The 20,454-nt window shown below is 35.0% G+C and overlaps 1 pseudogene; it reads left to right on the top strand.

Annotated features, from left to right (window-relative positions):
• The first annotated feature begins 11,642 nt into the window (after window positions 1-11,642).
• LOC139842272 (metalloendoproteinase 1-like) lies at window positions 11,643-14,245 on the top strand (annotated as a pseudogene).
• Window positions 14,246-20,454: the final 6,209 nt, after the last annotated feature.

The raw sequence follows: 20,454 nt of genomic DNA, 5'->3' as shown, positions 1-20,454 counted from the left end.
TCTTTCCGCATCCGTAGCACTTCTTCGGCCCGGTGGGGTTTGCCCTTGCATTCAAAGTAGTGACCTTGCAATCGTTACCTATATGCCCAGACCGTTGGCACTTCTCACAAACAACATTACAATACCCAGTGTGGTGTTTGTAACACCTCTTGCATTGCGGTAGGGTACTTTTGTAGTTCGGGTTGGAGCTTGTGTCGGGGTTGGGGTTTCCACCGTTGTTGTGTCTCTTAGTGAGGGTTTGATCATAGGTCCTCCCTTACTGTTATCCCACTTTCGCTTGTCACTACTACCCGCTTCAGACTTGGACTTTTCAGGTTCATCGATGAGAATCTGATTCATGAGTGTATGCGCCATGCGCATTGCTTCGGGAACATTCGGTGGCTTGGACGAGGTGACATTACCCTTGATGGACTTAGGGAGTCCCCAAAAATATCTCTCCATACGCTTGAATTCCGGGGTGACCATGGTAGGACACATAAGAGCTAACTCAAGAAACCTCCGATTGTAACCATCGAGATCATTGCCAATAGTTTTCAATTGCATAAACTCCATTTCCATCTTTTGTATCTAGTTTCTCGGACAATACTCATCAATCATAGCCGCTTTGAACTCCTCCCATGGCATATCATACGCCTCATTAATACCTTGTGCCTGAGCCATGGTGTTCCGCCACGTGAGGGCACCATCAGATAGCGTGCAGGAAGCAAATTTGGTTTTGTTGGACTCGGAACAGTTGCTGACTCGGAATACTGATTCAAGCTTTTCAAACCATCTTGTGAGACCAACAGGCCCCTCAGTTCCGCTGAAGTTATGTGGTTTACAGCTCTGGAATTCCTTGTAGGTGCACCCGTTTCAAACGGGTTGGATAACCGGCGGTGGTTCAGCTTGAGGGTTCATTTCCGCTAAGGCTGCGGCGACTCGTTCATTAATCATCTCTTCGATTTGAGCTGCTGTGGGTGTTGTTCGTGTGTTTTCCATTGCCCTTCGTATCAAAAGTTTTGACTTAAGTCAAAATCCAGCATACAACATACAATAATACCGTATATAGTAAACAGGGAAACAACACAACGCATGCCAATGTAGTGACGCAACCAGGTATAAATACCGCAAAACTAACATACAGTAATGTAGATAGAACACTGTGCAAGAATTAAACAATACAAAGTTCCATTAATTAATAAAGAGTTGCATACATTCGCATAAGTTCGCACATTACATAAGGAAAACATGGAACTACAAACGAGATTAGAAAATGAAACCTACTACAAAGCTCTATGGTGACGGTGGGTAAAGGATGTCCAGCACATGGGACATCTGCTCCTCAAGCTCAGTTACCTGAGCATGGAGGATCTCCACCTCCCTCGTCAGTTCCTCGACAGAGGGAGGGGCTGGCAGAGCAGGCGGGGCTACTGGTGCAGGTGGTGCAGATGGTCCGGCTCCAGAGGAAGATGCTGCATGGCGGTAAGGCTTACGCACGAACGGATCAGCCGGGTAAGGCACGACCCGCTTACGGGCGGTAACCCTACAATGCTGGCCATGTGCGTCAGTGAATGCTCGTCCTCCGTTGATCCCCGGAATAACGGTGCCATCGAAACAGTACCGCTTCTTCGGCGGGGTGGAGGGTGGCTGTACAGGTGCATCATCAGGGTCCTCCTCGTCGGTGTCATCGTCACTAGTGTCGTCTGTGGATGAGTCGTCGGATGATGAATCAGCTGGGGGTGGCGGCGATCAGCGACCGGTAGTCATGATCCGGTATCTGAAAGGTGGGATCGGTATGACACGTCCATCAGGAAGGCGTCGGCACCAATGGTTATGCTCATTACGGAACGGAACGTCCCCGTATTCCCCGGGAATCACAACACAACCGGGGCGGGGCTGTAGCTCCTGAGGTACCAGGGCAACTGGAGCTGGAATCTCCGGAGGGTCCTGGGTTCCGACTGCGGTAACCACTGGTACAGGTGTATGGCTGCTGGTTCCGGAGGATGAAGCGCCGGGGTCACTGGTTAACGGGATCTGTGTGTCGGTAGCCGCAGTAGGTGAGGTGGCTGACGAGTCTGAATCGCTGTCCAAAATGATGACAGGTGGAATATCCGACATCTGAACAAGGAAAATAACTTTTCCATATCAGTAAGTCATAAGCAAGCATGTATTAGGCACTATAGCAACCTAGCATGGCAATAACAATAGTGCTAAACTGAAATAACATGCGAAAGCAGATTGTAATCATGCAATAGCGGAAATAAGCATACAGCATGTTCGTACGGCAGTAAAGATAAGCAATAGCATGCAGTAAGATCATACAGCTGAGAATAGTAGACAAAAGCATGCAGTAAGTTTCGCGGAAACAAGTAAACTAGCAAGTTGTAGATTAGTCCTATTAGTGAATCCTACTTAGGTTCGGTCTAGACTCACTAATGCAACCTAATTCCCTACAACCAATGCTCTGATACCAACTGTGACGCCCCGTACAAAACCATCGTGTACGATTCGTCAACAACAGGATCTTTACACGGTTGAATACTACATGCTGTTTGAAAACCGATTCGCATTCGTAAAAAAAAAGATAAAGTTTTACAAAGATAACATGTCATAAGACTTATTACAAACCATTGTTCCAAAATAACATGAGTTTACAAATGCAAAACATAGGTTTCATAATTTGAGACATCTCTAGTAATGCAGCGGATAACTAGTACAGTAGGTCCATAACAGCAATTCAATAACAGCATGACAGCAAGTCTACCAGCGGAAGCAATAAACCTCTAGGCACCTGAGAAATACACGCTTAAAAATTCAACACGAATGTTGGTGAGCTATAGTTTAAGTTGTAATAGTAACGTAAGATAGGCCACGAGATTTCAGTGCTGCAACAGCGTATCAAAACAGTATGAAAAGTATATGCATAACCGTGGGCACCCGGTAACTAGACTTAACATTTATAACCCCCTGATAGTACACTTGGCGAGTGCGTATGTTCACGAAGTATTAAACACCCGTTAAATGCTAGCGCGACTAGCCCGAGTGGGGATGTCAAACCCTATGGATCCATATCTAAGATTCGCGTTCACCGGTTCAAAGACCAATGACTAAACGTTACCGTGCTAAAGGGAATGTTTATGCCATTATATAACCCACACACATATAAAGTTTAAGTACTCGTGCCTAGTATGTAAAACGTAAAAGCGCATGTATTCTCAGTCCTAAAATAGTTAAAGTAAAAAGGGATGCTATAACTCACAGTGATAAAAGCGGTAAAGTCGGTAATGAAAGTACGCAAGTAGTAAGTCGGTCCGAAAGGTCGTCAACCTAAATCAAAGGTTACTAGGTCAGTAGGTTGTATTTATAAATTCTAATAGTGCATAAAATAAGTTTAAGTGTCATCATCATCATCATTCATCATCATAAAAGCTAAGTAAGTTCGACAAGAATAGAGATCGAAACAATTGGCTGAATTTGGTCAGCCGCTACGACCTCTACGTAAATCGAAAAGACGCATAGTCAGTGGCTATGGCTCTGTATATGAGTCCCCTAACAGCTGACCAATTTCCAGAACCTAACTCGTCATCGTTTGACCGTGGTGACGGTTTAAGTGCGAGTAGGTCAGAAATTTCAGCACAACGTTAATAGGGTGTAGTGACTATCGGAGGGCCATAAATCCTAAACCGTAACTCGGATTAAGACGAGGCCTAAATGGAAAATCATCTACTCGAACCGAACTAACTGAAAATCAACTTTCCAGTAGCCCAGGTGGTTTGATCAGATACAAAAATCAGTAGGTAAGTGCTCCGGTGGGGTTCTTGGTGCTTGATGCTCATCACGGTTCTCATCCTTGATGCTTGTAGCTTCAAGTGTACAACTCGTTGATGGTTTAGCCTCACTTTTGACCAAGATTCACCATAAATACATAATATGTTAAGACCAAGTAAGAACACAACTCATTCATGAGTCTTAGATGGATGATGAACCAAGGTTACATCATATCCTTAGTCTTAACACAATTTCAATTCACAATAACAACTAAAGTTACAAACTTTACATCAATCAAACAAGTATGAACACAATCTAAGTCAAATGAGGCGATGGAACCCTAAGCTAGAGAGCTTGGATCCATTTCACACAAGTTACAGGTTGCAAAGCTAGAAAGCTTGAACCTTTAATTGTTCTTGAAGATCTTGAAGCATAAAGCTTGGATCTTTAAGATATATGAAGATAACAAACACAAGTTTGAATCTTTTTAACAAAATAACAAGATCAAAGCAAAAAGAACTTAGATCTAACAAAAATATATGAAGATTCAAGCTAGAAAGCTTGCATCTTGTTTGTTCTTGAAGATCTTGAAGCATAAAGCTTGGATCTTGAAGATGTATGAAGATTACAAATAAAAGTTTGAATCTTTATCACAAAATAGAAAGATTAAAGTGTAAAAGAAGTAGATCTACAAAAGATATGAAGATTCAAGCTAGAAAGCTTAAATCTTCCATGTTCTTGAAAGATTCATGCTTGAATCAACAAGATATAAGTAAGATCAAAGCTAAAAGGAACTTTGATCTCCATAAGAATGATGATGATGTACATGAAATTGATGAAGAAAAGAGAAAGAAAAAGAAAACTTACAAGTAAGGAAAGAAAGAAAGAACAAGTGTGTGAAAAACCAAAATGAGAGTAAGTGTTAAATGAATGGGATTAGGCTAGTATTTATAAGCAAATGAGTATCACATGGATTGATGAGGTGGCCATGAGGCCTCATGGTGGCCGAAATTTTTGAGGGGGGAGGGGGAGACACCATGTTGCTTTTTGATTAGTGGTTGTCTAAAGTGTGTCCTTTTGCTAGAATCCCATGTGACAATTAGATAAACCTTATCCATTATGCTAGTATAACTCATTAATTAATTTCTTTATTATTTATTTATTATTATGGGCCACTAGTAATAATACTTGGGCTAATTAATTGGGTCACTAGCTAGAGTAGGGTGGGCTTGAGCCCAACAAGGTAGAAAGTCCAACAAGACTAACTATTGGGCTTTAGCAATTAAATAAATAAAATTAAGCATCCAAAGGCCCAAGTAATTATTATTATAAAATAATAATTAATATTTCACTGTCCAAATATTCCGGTTCCGACAAAAGTCAAACGTGCGCGCAGTCCGGGGTTTATTCGTAACGGCAAGTAACACTAACGGTTATAAAGCATCCGGTGGACAAGTTAAGCATTCTACATACACCAAGGCACATTTTAGGGTAAATATGAATATAAAACACGTATATCAAGTTTTCAGAGTATAAAGTAACACAGTACGCACAAATACGCAGTTTCGCTAAAATACAAGGCACAAAAGCAAGTCGAAAAAGTCAGGTCGTTACAGAATTAGTGGAATGAGGAATTGAAAGCGAGTCAAAGAAAACTTTTACAATATTGTGACATGAGGAATAGTCGGGTTGTATGGCCAACGGGATTATATTACGGTAATTCATATAGAAATTCCAATATTGTGACATGAGGAATAGAAAGCGAGTCAAAGAAAACTTTTACACTACTCATTCAGAAATTCCAATGTTATTACATGAGGAATGAAAATACTCATTATATTATTTGTTGATATACAAAGAAATCGTTTTAACCAAACAATCTATCTCGTGCTTATGTGTAGATTTACAGTCTCTCATATACCATAAAGATTGTGAATCGAGGAGCTGTGGAATTTTACATTCATTCTTGTTAACGGCATACCTTTACAGTCTCTCATATACCATAAAGATTGTGAATCGAGGAGTTGCGGAATTTTACATTCATTCTTGTTAACGGCATACCTCTTATTCCTTGATAATCATCATCACTTGTTGAATCTGGGTTCACCCCATTACACTACGTTTAGTTAAATGTTAGTTCGATACTCACCACCATATCCTTGCTGGGAGGCACGGTACATATTCTTATGTGACTGGTAGTGACACCCCTGAAATTTCCTAAAGCGTGCATCTTGTTATCTATTATTACGCTTTTGGCGTAGATTTTCATATGATTTCTATGACCACATTTGGAAATTCAACGAAGATAATCGACAATCACTTGAAGAGATTTTAGTTGAACCCTCAAGCGTCGAACTTATAAACACCTTGCTATTTCGTTCCTTTTGTTGAGATGGTAAATATCTCACGGGCATAATCTTTTGGAGAATACAACCTACCTACGGGTATCTTTTGATTAATATGATCAAGAAAGTTTCCACACTCGTGCATTTATTAAATAGCACATTGCTCGGCACCATGTGAGTAATGATGTTGTACCCAACTGAAAATCGTTCACTGTGAATTTAAAACCTAGGGTGAGATACATCATCTGAAATTCTTCTGTCTGCCTGCGGGCTGTGGTATGAAGTAAATTCATCCTAATTACATCAAAAAACTACTATGACAAATAAAGGAATTCAAAAATATTTTAACGTATCCTCTTCTTGGGTCCTAAATGGCTGAAGTTTATATATATTTCTACCTTTACATTGGTACTATGTGATTCTTCACACACTCAATATAATCAAGGGTAACGTTGATATAATTTTCATTATGCTACTTAAGGTTAAGCATCGCACAATTTGTTGTGCATATATGATAAGTTGTGACCTTTGAGTCATGAATCACTTCTTAAAGATCTTATGATACTACATTTTGACTTGGTGCTAAAAGCATTAGCTGCACCGATCAATCATTACTCAGTCCCGTTAGTTCGCGTTGCCTAACTTCATGTTGGGACTTGCATTTTCTTATTTACAACATTGTGTGCTGAATATTTATCTTCTCACATAAAACTTCCACATGGATAAAATTTGAGATCATCAGTTACATGTCGTAACCCTACCATTCGAACACTCACTTTAGTGAGTCAACCTTATGCTCTTTGGTACATAAGAGCAGCGAGGTTTTACTCGTTACGATAGATCCATTTACGCATGTTAGGTTTTATCATTAAGTGATTATTTATTAATGGTACTAATATTGGCAATTGACATCATGTCTCTCATTTATCGAGGAAACTCATGAATTCCAAAGAGTTGTTGAAGGTTGATATGTGAAAGGTATCATGAATTCCCTGCTTAGGTTTGTTGACTTCACTGTTCATGAAAACGTTGGTTGAAAGGTTCATTCTCATGGCAAATATTATTATAACGTGTGTATAGTTCCTCACTAGTGAGAAAATGGGATAAGGAGATTCCGTTACGCGGATAGTATGAGAGAAGACATCTCAAATGAGTGTAATGAGTATAGAAGTGTCAGCCTTAATGTAGCCAAATCGGGATCCTTTTCAGTTGAGGATTAAAGTTGGGCGAAAACGTGATACCATTTATATAATATGTATATATTTAAGATGAATATATCAGCTAATAAACTGTCATAAGCACTAGGATGATATGACAACGAAGGAAAAAAATGTGTGGCCTCAGATGTTGTGACATCTAGGGTCTCAGTATTTTCAGATGAAAACAAAGGAAATAAAGGAGTCACGTAACATGGTACATGGTGGTGATAAGGTTGATCAAGCATCATTACCATCACGATCCATTAGAACGTCTGCATGTTTTACTGTAATATAATCACGTCGATCAGGCGTCATTATATTACACTAACACATGCCTCCATTCCAACATCACTCCTTAAAGTCGAGATAATGTAATCAACTCTCTACTAATGTCATCTAATCGATGCTCCAACCATTTCTCTGAATGCACTACACTCAGGATGGAACATTTAAGTGGTGTTATTGAAGGCCATTATGGATAAAAGATGCACCAATTACATCTATAAATGGTTTGTGTTATGAATGAAAGTTTTAAACGTGTCACCATAATGAACTCTAACTTTTAGAAATTCCCGTGCATGGATAAGAATTATTATTACAGGACCGATTAAAGTTGCTGAAAATACTTCGATATTATGAAGTTTTAAGGGCAAATGTGGAAATATTTACAAACTATATGAGTTATAAGTGTGAAGGAAACAAATAGTATATTAGTCTGAGGAGTAAGTAAATGAAGAGTAAGAATGATGAAAGGATTAATGAAATCACGCATAAAGACTCGTATTTAGTCAAGAAGAGTTAGTAGAATCTCTGAATGAGAGTGTCTTGTGGGAAGTGAAGAAATGGTATTTTGAAAGTCAATCGGTAATGCTTTTTTTTTTGCAAAGCAAAATGATTTTTGTTTTACGAAAAATGACGACTGAAACAAACTGATAGAAGGTAAGGTATGAGGTGCCAACACCAGTCACTCGGTATGCCTTGGTCGTAGTGGAGGACTTCCCAATATTAGGAAAGGGTTCATCATCCTTAGTCTTCAGGTGCAGGGTGTTCTAGGAACCCAGTCAAACTGTGAGCGTTCAATATTCGATAGGTGATGGACGGTAAAATATGAGAGTAGTGGTGAAATTAGGCGAGGTCCGAGTCTACTAGTGGCATCCAAAAAATCTTCTGTAGAGTGTAATGTCTAAGTGGTCCGTCAGGGTAATCACGATAAAGTCGGAAAGATGATGGTAAAATTATTGACAGTAGATGTGAACAAGGATTGAAAATCACGACCTCTGGGTATAGTCTACACTCTTGACTTCTACAACATTTAAGGGTGTTAGGGACTCAAGTTTACATGATAACATCAGATCTTCATTAAGCGGTGGAGAAAGGTGGTGAGAAGAATGGTTCATAAGATGGTATATAGGTTATGTCTACATGTGGTTACTAGATACTTTTCTCGGGGGAAGATCATACGTGGTCTGCCAAGTAGATGCAAAATGATTTAGACGATAGAGTATCCTCCAATTGAATAGTAGGGTGGACGAGGTGTAGTTCCACTAGCTTCTCCATGATTAAATAGTTAAAGATGTATGGTGACAAGACATTATCGGAATCCGACAAGATGATAGTAGCATATAAGTTTTGGCGCCCATCTTAAGAATCATACATGTAAGAACAGTTCAGGAAAGTTACCTTGTAGCAACAAGGTTTCTAAGTATTCGAAATGTGTATAGGAATACGGGAAACATAAGCTTAAGTCAATGCAATGAATATAATAAAAAAAATGATGCACATAATCAATTTAAACAGACAGTTCGGTTATAGACTAGACTCACTAATGCATCCTAACAATATCCAGTTAGACACACTAATGCAACCTAGTTCCCTATAACCAGAGCTCTGATACCAACTTTAACACCCCGTCAAAATCGCCATTGACGCGGATGTTAACTCTGGTCCCAGTGCATGACTTGACTTCTAAATAACAGCAAAGTTCTACAGCGGAAGCAAAATATCTGTACCTGAGAATAAACATGTAAAACCGTCAACACAAAGGTTGAGTGAATCATGGGTTTAAGTAGTATAAAGCATAGACCACAAGATTTGTTTTCATGCTCGCAAGCATCATAATAAATTTAAAAAGATTCTACAAGTTTTGAGCACCCGGTAACTAAGCTTAACGCATATATAAAGTACCCCTGTTTTTAAATACACTTAACAAATGTGTACTAACTCAAATAGCATACGCCCGTTTTATGCTAGCGCGACTAGCCTGGACGGGGATGTCAAGCTCTATGGATCCATATACATCTATTCGCGCCCACCAGTTCATAAACTGGTAGTTACTAGTTACCAAAGGTAAGAGATTTTCGATTATAACTCAGCATAGAATGTAAGTTTAGTACTTGTGTCTACATTGTATAACAGAAAAAGACATGTATTCTCACCCCAAAAACAGTTTATGAAACAGTTAAAAAGTTGGGGCTATGACTCATCTTAGAGTGCGCAACAAAAATACACATATAATAGTGTAAACGAGTAACCCGAAGTACTCAACCTAGAGCGAGAGAGTTGATCCGAAACGAGTATGTCCTGAATATAAATACTTTTATATGTTATCTTAAAAATTGTATGTAGATATTTATTTTATACATTATACAATGCACCCTTGAAACAATTTATTAAGATTTTTACTATTGTTATGTTGATTACCGAGACAAGGAAGAAAGATATGTTAGAATCGGATAACTATCAACAATAAAGAAATGATTCCACTTTTGCAGCCTTTCCAGTTCTTTATCCTTCACATTTCTTTACGGCTCGAGGGGAGAGAATAGAAGCAAGCATTTCCCGTTCAGTCGGTATACATGTAAGATATAATTTAACAGACTCTATTATGACTTCGTAATTTCTTTTATTTTAAACCATCCTTTTCTAGATCATATTTTTCTAGATTTCAAAGCTTATGATCTAAATTGGAAATATACATTCAAATTGTAAGCCGTATTAAATTACAGGGACTGAATACATAACTTTAAACTAATATCATTCATGTAAATCGGTGAATTCGTATAATTCAAAGGACATCATTTGTATTTGGAATCATTATCAATATTGTAAACTAATGTAAAGTTCAAGGACTAGATACTTAAATTCATAAAAAAAACATCATCTTTTTGATTATTTACATACAACAAAATATTGTGAATTAGAACTCTTTTAGTTTTATTAAACCTTGTTCTAAGATTTTAACAAATATCACCTAACATATATTTCTAGAGTATTATTATATTAACTTGTTTTGCAATAACATCAGGCCTAACAGAAAAATTATTTATTTCAGTTGTAGAATTATGTATAGACTAGAGGTTAAAACGTGAGTAACGAATCATGTATAACTAATTTGTAAGATTGTTCATAGACGAGGGACTGAAAAAAAAACATTTTTAAAGAAACTTGCAAAACATCTTCCATGACAATATTTTTGTACGCACATGTTATGCAAGTTTGCTCCATATAATTCATACTTTTATAAGTTTTCTTTAATTCATGAATCATGAAATTAATTTAACTTTTACACGTTAACATAAGGTTTCAGAAACTGATTTTTTTTTTTTTTTTTTTTTTTTTTTTTTACCATTTAATCCCAAACCCAAAGTATCCACTATGTACCGTAACCGATATAGTGAGTTTAATGGTTTATTTCGGTTTGTTTTGATCAAAATTATGAACGTTCAAGGATTATTAAATAATGATATATTAACATTCGAGTTTGAGTTCAGATTTACCTTCAATATGAAAGCGGGTTATCGCATCGAACAATACGAGAACTTAAACATTTCTCGTTTGCGTTTCTAGCATGTTTTGTACACCTGTTTATCTAATTGTATGTATGGTATGTGTTTGTGATTGTGAAATATTAAGGTGAGTACATAATATGGTTATTAAGCTGTGTATAAAATACAATATGGGTGATGAGATATCAACGTGAGACGAGAAGTTCGGAGTCGTATACGTAATTTATAAAGACCTTGACTTCCTCCGTTACACAAACTGTAGGCAATTCAAACTATTTGTTATTTTATCCCTTTAATTTAGTAAACTCGGTTATAATTATGTTGGTACTAAAATTATAATACTCCGTATTTTTTTATTTTTTTTTGGTAAGCGAGAAACCCTCCTATGAGCGAGCACATTGGCTCCCCCATAGAAGGTAAAACCTCGGGTAGTCAAGCCCCCAGAGCGCGAGACCTGGTACCGGATGAATTGCGTATTATGCGCACCCTCTAGTCACACTCCCTGTTTGAACAATTTGGCGGAGCCAGGAATTGAACCCGAGTGATGTGCTTCATTGGACAACTCGATGGCCACTCAGGCAAGCGTAAGTGGTTAATACTTCGTAATTCTTTTCAGTTATGCGGATTACATAGTATAGATAATTAATGATTATATTACATACTGATTTTATAATATAAGAGTTAAGGGTAGATTAATTACTATTCATTAGCATATACGGACTACATGTTTTCTTTTCGGGATGTTATTGGATAATTTCTTAAAAATGTTTTTATTTCTGAAATCAACGATTAAGGAATTTAGTTCTACCACTTTGTGTTTCCTGTGATTTATAAAACAAAATGGGCTACTTTTTCATGAAGAACACTTATCAAGTCAAAATATCTATACTTACAATGTGTTGAAATCAAATATGGATTGAGATTTTTTTTTTTTTTTTTTTTTTTTTTTTTTTTTTTTTTAGGGTTGTTATAGTTTTAACCAGAAAAACTTAATTATTAGCTTTGTTATGTAGCCAATATTTTTATACGAATAATGTACGTTGTTCCATTTATAAAAAATTCTAACTGATTTACTTAATGTAATATAGTGTATGTGTTCAATGTTTATATAGAAAGCATGTTCCTATTCTATTTTTATACTAATAATAAAATAATGTACCATGTTCCATCTATAAAATACTAACTAATTTACTTAATTAGTGTGTGTATTCAATGTTTAGAATTAAGTAGATGCATATGTTGTTTTTCTGTTTTTCCTTTATAGTTGTAATTTCGTCCGGTTATATTGTCATTGTGCATACTATGTTGTCTGATACATAACTATTGTTCATGGGATTGTAATATGCACACTGATATTATACCTATATCTAAATGGTATAGTGGAAATGAATAGTCCTATTCATTTTTCCACTTTCACCAACCTTAACCCCTTAACTTTTTATTAAAATACAAATCGAACTCCCCACTTTATACCTATATCTAAATGGTATAGTGGAAATGAATAGTCCTATTCATTTTTCCACTTTCACCAACCTTAACCCCTTAACTTTTTATTAAAATACAAATCGAACCCCCACTTTATACGTTTATTTTTTCCCAAATTTTACAAGCTTAACCCCCCACCTTTTATTAAAATACAAATCGAACCCCCACTTTACTAATTTTTTTTTTTTTACTAATATTCATTTTTCACAAACTTAACCCCCTAACTTTTATTAAAATACAAATCGAACCCCCACTTTATACGTAAAGTTTTTTCAAATTTCACAAACTTAACCCACTAACTTTTATTAAAATACAAATCGAACCCCCACTTTACTAACTTTTTCTTTTTAAAATAAAACCCGAACGCTAAAAGAAGCAACTTTCACAAAAGGAACAACCCTTCAATGTTATGTCGAAAAAAATTCTTTTTTACAAAATAAATCAAGACTTTTTTTTTAACTCGCATTCAAACCGGAGCCCCCGGCGCGAAGCGAGGGCTCCACAACTAGTTTAATTCAATATACCACTCGGTTTAAAAATGTGTTGGTTTAAATTCTAATTAATAACCTTTTCACTTCATTGGCTCATCCTATTATTAGATAAATCTTTCACTTCATTGACTACCAAGGGAAATAAATAAACTTCCAAAAATACTACCATTGGCTCTCCTATTAATAGACCCAATAATTTTTCACTTCACAAGTAACCAAAAAACAAAACACATTCGTTAATATAATGGCAGTAAAAATTGCTATGTTACCCTTTTTCTTCATTATGCTTGTTGTTGTACAATGACCAAAACTCACCTTTTGAGTTCATCAAAAACCTTAAGGTGCTGAAAAGGGTATCAAATCTCAAGGTCTTGATGATCTCAAACAATACTTAGCCCGTTTCAGATACCTAAATTACCGTTCTACCCCTAACGACCTCAACATCCAAGAAAACCTTTTCGATGAAGAGCTTGAGGCTGCTCTCAAACATTACCAAAACTTCTTCCATCTCAACGTCACCGGGAAACTAGATGGGCCCACAGTTTCACAAATGCTCAAGCCTCATTGCGGACACCCTGATATTAAAACACACCAAAACAACACAAATTTGGTTTACATTGTGTCTGGTTATGAATTTTTTTCCTGGTAACAACAAATGGCCCAAACGCAACCTTTCTTACGCTTTCGATTTGAGCTTTCCACTTGCATATGTACCTCCCGTTGCTCGTGCGTTTAACATATGGTCCGTAGCTTCTCAATACTTCATATTTTATCAAGTTGCAGATCCTAAGAGCTCAGATACAAAAATTTCGTTTGTAAGAGGTGATCATGGAGATGGGTTTCCGTTTGATGGACCCAGTGGTGTACTAGCGCACGCATTTCCCCCAACAGATGGAAGGTTGCATTACGATGCAGACGAAGAGTGGTTTGATGGACTGGGCCCATTTCCTAGTGATAAAGCAGTTAGTCTAGAGACGATTGCTCTTCATGAAATAGGACATTTACTAGGATTAGCTCATAGTAAAGATGAAAATGCGATTATGTGCCCTCGCATAGCTCCTGGAGTCGAAAAAGGTTTGAATTTGGATGATGTTAATGGCATACGAGATTTGTATTTATCTAAGTGCATGGGCAGAACTTACTTGACACAAGGGAGGGTTGTAGCCAATGGCGGAGACTGTAGGGTGGTTTAGGGGTGCTCAACCACCCCCAACTTTGCTCATTCGAAATAATATTTAGTATCTTGATTTGAGAAAATTATCTCAACTAATTGGTTCAATAGTCAATTAGTAATCTTACATTTTTTTTGTATTACGAGTCTACGATTCTATATTTTATTAGCCCAACCTCACAATATATATAAATGAAATTCCATTTAGAGATTCGACTACTATATTATAAGATCTTACGACACAATATACGAAATAAAATCTGATCTCATTCCCGAATTTATCTGAAGGTTTTTTTTATTAATTTTTCTTTAATAATTTACGTTAAAGTTCATATATATATATATATATATATATATATATATATATATATATATATATATATATATATATATATATATATATATATATATATATATATATTATTTACTACATACTACTAAAATTATTAACGAAAATTTATTAAATATAAAAGAAGATAAATAAAATGGATGGCATTTGTGAATATTTTTTATAAAAGAAATGAATGGAAAACACAAGGACATGAAATTAAAAGAAATGAAGTGAAATGAAACAAATGAAAATAAAAGGAAACAAAAGGAAATGAAAGAAAATAAATGAAAATAAAGGAAATGAAATGAAACATTATGAAAATGTAAGGAAATAAATAATATTCACAGTGATTTTATTTAATAGACTTTACATATAAAAATAAAACGATTAGAAAGGAAAGTTATGTTATTTTATTATAGCATATAATATAATAATATATATTGTTATTCTTTATAAATAAGTCGAGTCCCCATTAACTTAAAGTTCTAGTTCCGCCTTTGGTTGTAGCCTCCCTAATCTTGGTTTTAATGCACCTTTTATTGGTTTAAGTGATGCCAACGAGATCGTTTCTCGTAGTCTAAAATATCATACACGTTTTAATTAGAAATATGTAATACAGATGAAGTGATGATGATGAAGTCTTTAAGAAGTTGAAGGTTATAATAAACTGTATGTTTGATGTTTCTATGTTTGTATAGGTTATGAACAAAAAAAAGTGCAAGGCTTTAAGTATGTGTGAATTGTGGTAAGAATAAGTTTATGTGAATGTGTTTGTGTTTGTGTTTGTGAGACAAATATGATGGTTAACGTTCTGTATAAAACTAAATATCAATTTGACGTGGTTTATATAATTGTATTGTATTGTATTTCTTTTATCCGTAATTAATATATTTTCTTTTGTACGCATTTTTTTACAACGTGACATTCCATATGGTCTGTGTGTTGAGAAAAGCGACACCGAATTATAGCAAACCGCTAGTAATAAATGAAATAGCGACAATAAAGAGACACCGAGATTTAACGTGGAAAACCCCAATAGGGTAAAAACCACGGGCAAGGAAAGAAACGTTTCACTAATAAGAATAATAGGAATTACAACTTCTCTCTAATTACAAGGATAATTACTAATTCTTATATCTCTTGTAATTAGGAGACTAAACTCAAACTCTCTATTACACTCTTAGAATATAAGAAGAAGAATGTGTTTTTGGATGAGAAATGAGCATGGTTAAGGCTCATATTTGTACTACTAAAAATGTGGTAGGTGATTGTGTAATGTGGTTTACCTAGTCAAATTTGCCTACTACAAATTGTAGGCACCAACCAAAAGACTTCCATGTAATAATATAACCGCAATATACATGTGGTATATACTTGTTGACTACTTCCAAATCCACCTACCATGTTATTATTTTAACAATCTCCCACTTGAAGATTCGATTGAAGCTCAATCAATCTTCACACGATAATCCTTCCTTGCTAATGATGTTGCTTACGTTTCCGCTAGGCCGCATGAGGAACGGCACCAAACAAACTTGTCACGGTTGATTGACTTTGTTAGCAAATCGGCCACATTGTCGTCAGTATGAATTTTCTGCACATCCACGGTTCCTTCTTCCACTTTCTCACGAACGAAGTGATACTGAACTCGTATATGCTTTGTCTTTAAATGAAATGTCGGCTTCCTTGCAAGATGCAAGGCACTCTGGTTGTCACAAAATAGAGTGATATTCTCTTGTTTGTGCCCGAGTTCCTCCAACAACATCTTCAACCATACCGATTCTTTAGTAGCTTGAGTAGCTGCAACATATTCTGCCTCTGTTGTTGACATGGCCACAACTGACTGCAGTTTTGAAATCCAGCTTACTATTCCACCACAAAGTGTGAAAATATATGCAGTGGTAGATTTACTTTTATCGATATCGCCTGCATAATCTGAATCAACATACCCTTTAACAATAAATTCTGGTTCCCCATAACATAATGCAACATCTAAGGTTCCCTTGATGTATTTAAGGATCCTCTTTACCGCATTCCAATGCTCTTTACCAGGATTCGCCATGTACCGACTAACTACTTTTAACGACCCGTCAAAGTACACTTGACGACCATCGTTATCTTGGTCCCACAACTTGATCATAACTCTATATGAATTTAATAAATAACCTTGCATTCTTTGTTTAAAAATGATTTCCTATAAAGGAAATCTACCAAAATATGTAAGTTTAGAAAAACTATACATTATTACTTAACAAAAAGTTAACCAAAACAAAGTCAACAACATCTACTATTAAATGTATCAAAATAGAATGCAAGTTATTGTTTAACAAAAGCTGCCATCATAAATATGCAGACTCTCTAAGCACAGCGGAAGCAATCAATCATGAACCTGAGAATAAAACATGCGAGTAACTGTCAACAAAAATGTTGAGTGAATTATAGGTTTAATATTGCAAACAATATTTAATTTAAACCATAAAAATTTATGTTTGAAAACATAAAAACCCCTTTTTGGACCACAAAATTATATGCTAGAAAACATATAAAAACATTATTCCATTTTCCGTGAGCCACCTGGTAACCACTTAACCATTTATTTACCCTTGCCAAACACAATAAATAATATACACCGATGTGACGATCGCTCCAAATCCATATGGACGAACACGTCATTCATTGATTTCATTGCGAGGTATTTGACCTCTATGTGATACATTTTGTAACATTGTATTCGTTTGAAAAGGTATTTCATAAATGAATATATAAATTTCAGGTTTTTAATATCTGAGGATTTCTACGTATAGACAATCACCATTTAAATGGTTTACAATAATACATCTGTTGACAATACAGTCAAAATAAGATACATGGTAATGGTTTGGTGAATGCAAGTTTCTTGTATATAGCATGTATGACTCCAAGCACATATCTTGTATCACGTATAAGCAAACAGCGGAAGACTTCTAGAATCCTGAGAATAAACATGCTTCAAGTGTCAACACAAAGGTTGGTGAGTTCATAGTTTTAATATTACACATAATCCGTATATCAATGTGGATTACAAAAGTTCATTTGTTTTATTCAAAACGTTTATCAATAGGTTTTACATAAAAGGTGGATCACAAGATTTCAGTTGTTTCATCCGAAACGTTTATCAATCGGTTCTACAAAATTGAGCACCCTGGTAACTAAACTTTAACGTTTATATAATTTGTACCCTTTGTATAATCATCTTAATAATACATGCAAACCAACGTGTACGCTTCTCAAATAGCATACGTCCGTTAAAAGGCTAGTGCTCTAGCTCGGACGGGGATATCAAGCCCTATGGATCCATATACTACTACTCGCGCCCACCAGTTCTTATAACTGGCAGTTAACAGTTACCAAAGCTAAGGGATTTTCGGTTCAAACTCAGTGTAGAATTTAGTATGTACTTGTATCCATTGCGTTTAAAATAAAGTGCATGTATTCTCAGCCCAAAAATATATATTGCAAAAGCAATTAAAAAGGGATCAATGAAACTCACGCATATAAATATTGTATATCGGTTAATAAAGCATTTGCATGTATTCTCAGCCCAAAAATGTAGAGAGTAAAAGGGATCATATGAAACTCACTGTTTAATATTGATATACAATATTGTAGGAAAGTACGTAGACGCATCGGAGATGATAAACACGAGGTTTAATTCACAAAAATACCCCCGAACATTACCCATAATTTCCTTAGCAATAACCCATAATTTCCTTAGCTCTAGCTCGCTTGAAAACCATTTTGAAAGTGACAAGCTCATAACCTCGTCGTAGTATTTTATGTATAATACTAATAATAATAATAATAATAATAATAATAATAATAATAATAATAATAATAATAATAATAATAATAATAATAATAATAATAATAATAATAATAATAATAATAATAATAATAAATATTATACGGAGTAATATATGTGTTTTACAAAACAGATTTCGATCTAATTTATAGATGTGGTCAGGCCAGGTCTGCCATGCGATCGCATGGCTCCCAAGGCCTTTTCCCATGCGATCGCATGGGGAGGTTTTACAGCTCACATTTGTTTAACTTCTTGTTTGTCGACATAATTTTATATTAATATAATATATATAATTTAAATAATTAATTATATATTATATTAAATTCACGTGCATAGTTGACTTGTAATTTTTGTTCCGATAAGTCGTACGTCATCACTCGACTTATGTCCCGGTTCCGGTTTTTCAAATGTCCTTTCGTACGCTAAGAAAACTTGCATTTTACATTTCGTGACTCGTACCTTTGTTGAAATATAGCCTTAAATTATCCATAAACTATGTCACTCAAAGTGTATCTTATACGTTTGAGTGTTTTGGTCATTTACTTCTATAAATCATCGTCTCACTATTTGTTAAAATACATTTTAAAATAGTGTTACTGTAGCAAAGTTACTGTAGCAAAGTCATTTTTACTGTAGCAATTCACTGTAGCAAAGTCAATTTCACTGTAGCAAATAGTGATTTTCGAAAACACTGTATCATTTTGAGTAATGTGGCAATTTGAAAACACTGTAGCAAATTAGTGTTTTACTGGTTCATCTTAAACGCTTTAGTTAACTTATCTAAATATCAATCGAATAAATAAACGAATGTTACTATCGTTTACTAAATAACTTGAAATCATATATATTCAAATAGATATATAAACCAATACGTTTAATGTACGGTATCATGCAATTAAAACTTTGTTACGTTTTCAAGTTATAGTATATATATGTATCTATTTACATATAATGGTTTGCGAATCGTTGAGAACAACCGAAGGGTAATTGAATAGTTCAAAATTTTGAGATTCAACTTCATAGGCTTTGCTTATCGTGTCGGAAACGTTAAAGATTAATTTTAAATTTAGTCGAAATTTCCGGGTCACCACAACCGAACAAGTGTATCTTCAACTAAATACGAAGTACTAAACATTCCGATTATAAATTGCTAGCGCGACTAGCTCGAAATGGGGTTGTCAAACCAGATAGATCTATCCGTAGGATTCGCGTTCACCGGTAGAAACCAGTGATTACTGTTACCAGACTAGGGAATATTTTTGTTCAACTCACAATGAATAATTTAAACCAACTTCCACATGTGTCCAAAATATAAAATAAATTGCATGTATTCTCATCCCAAAAGATTTAAAATAGAAAAATGGGAATATAACTCACCTTAACAGCAAACGAAATAACCACACAAATAAGCGAACAGCAAATGAAGTAAAGTGATCAGGAATGATCACAACGCCGACCTATAAATAAAGCAGGTCGATATAAATAACTAACTTAGGTCAAGTCTTAGTATGATAGCTATTGTACATGTTGCAAGTAAACATAGAACAACACTCAATATGCATCGGTTTGATCGAAACAGCGTACGGACACACACTTTCTATTTTTAGAAAGTTTCTATTTTTAGCAGGTTTTCATTTTAGGAAAGTTTCTATTTTAGGAAAGTTTCTATTTTTGGAAAGTTTCTATTTTTGGAAAGTTTTTAAGTTAGGAAAGTTTCCTTATTTAGAAAGTCAACAAAAGTCAACTGAAAGTCAAAGTCAACCGAAAGTCAACTCAAAAGTCAACCTTGGTCAAACATAGTCAACATTAATTTAAAAATGTAAGTTGTAATAATAATATAAGTTATATTGTTAATTAAAGTTAAATATGTATAATTATGTCATAACATAAGTTTAATTAAATTAAAATGAATTATTAAAGTTAACATAAGTTTAAATGATATATTTAATATAATATAAGTATTATTAATTAATAATAAAATTTAAATCATATCATAAGTATTATTAATTAATAATGAATTATTAATCATATCATAAGTTTATAATTATAATTATTAAAT

This window comes from Rutidosis leptorrhynchoides, chromosome 4 (assembly GCF_046630445.1).
Source record: "Rutidosis leptorrhynchoides isolate AG116_Rl617_1_P2 chromosome 4, CSIRO_AGI_Rlap_v1, whole genome shotgun sequence".
Taxonomy (NCBI): Eukaryota; Viridiplantae; Streptophyta; class Magnoliopsida; order Asterales; family Asteraceae; genus Rutidosis; species Rutidosis leptorrhynchoides.
Note: the sequence above shows the minus strand (reverse complement) of the source record. Positions and strands in the feature narration are given on the sequence as shown.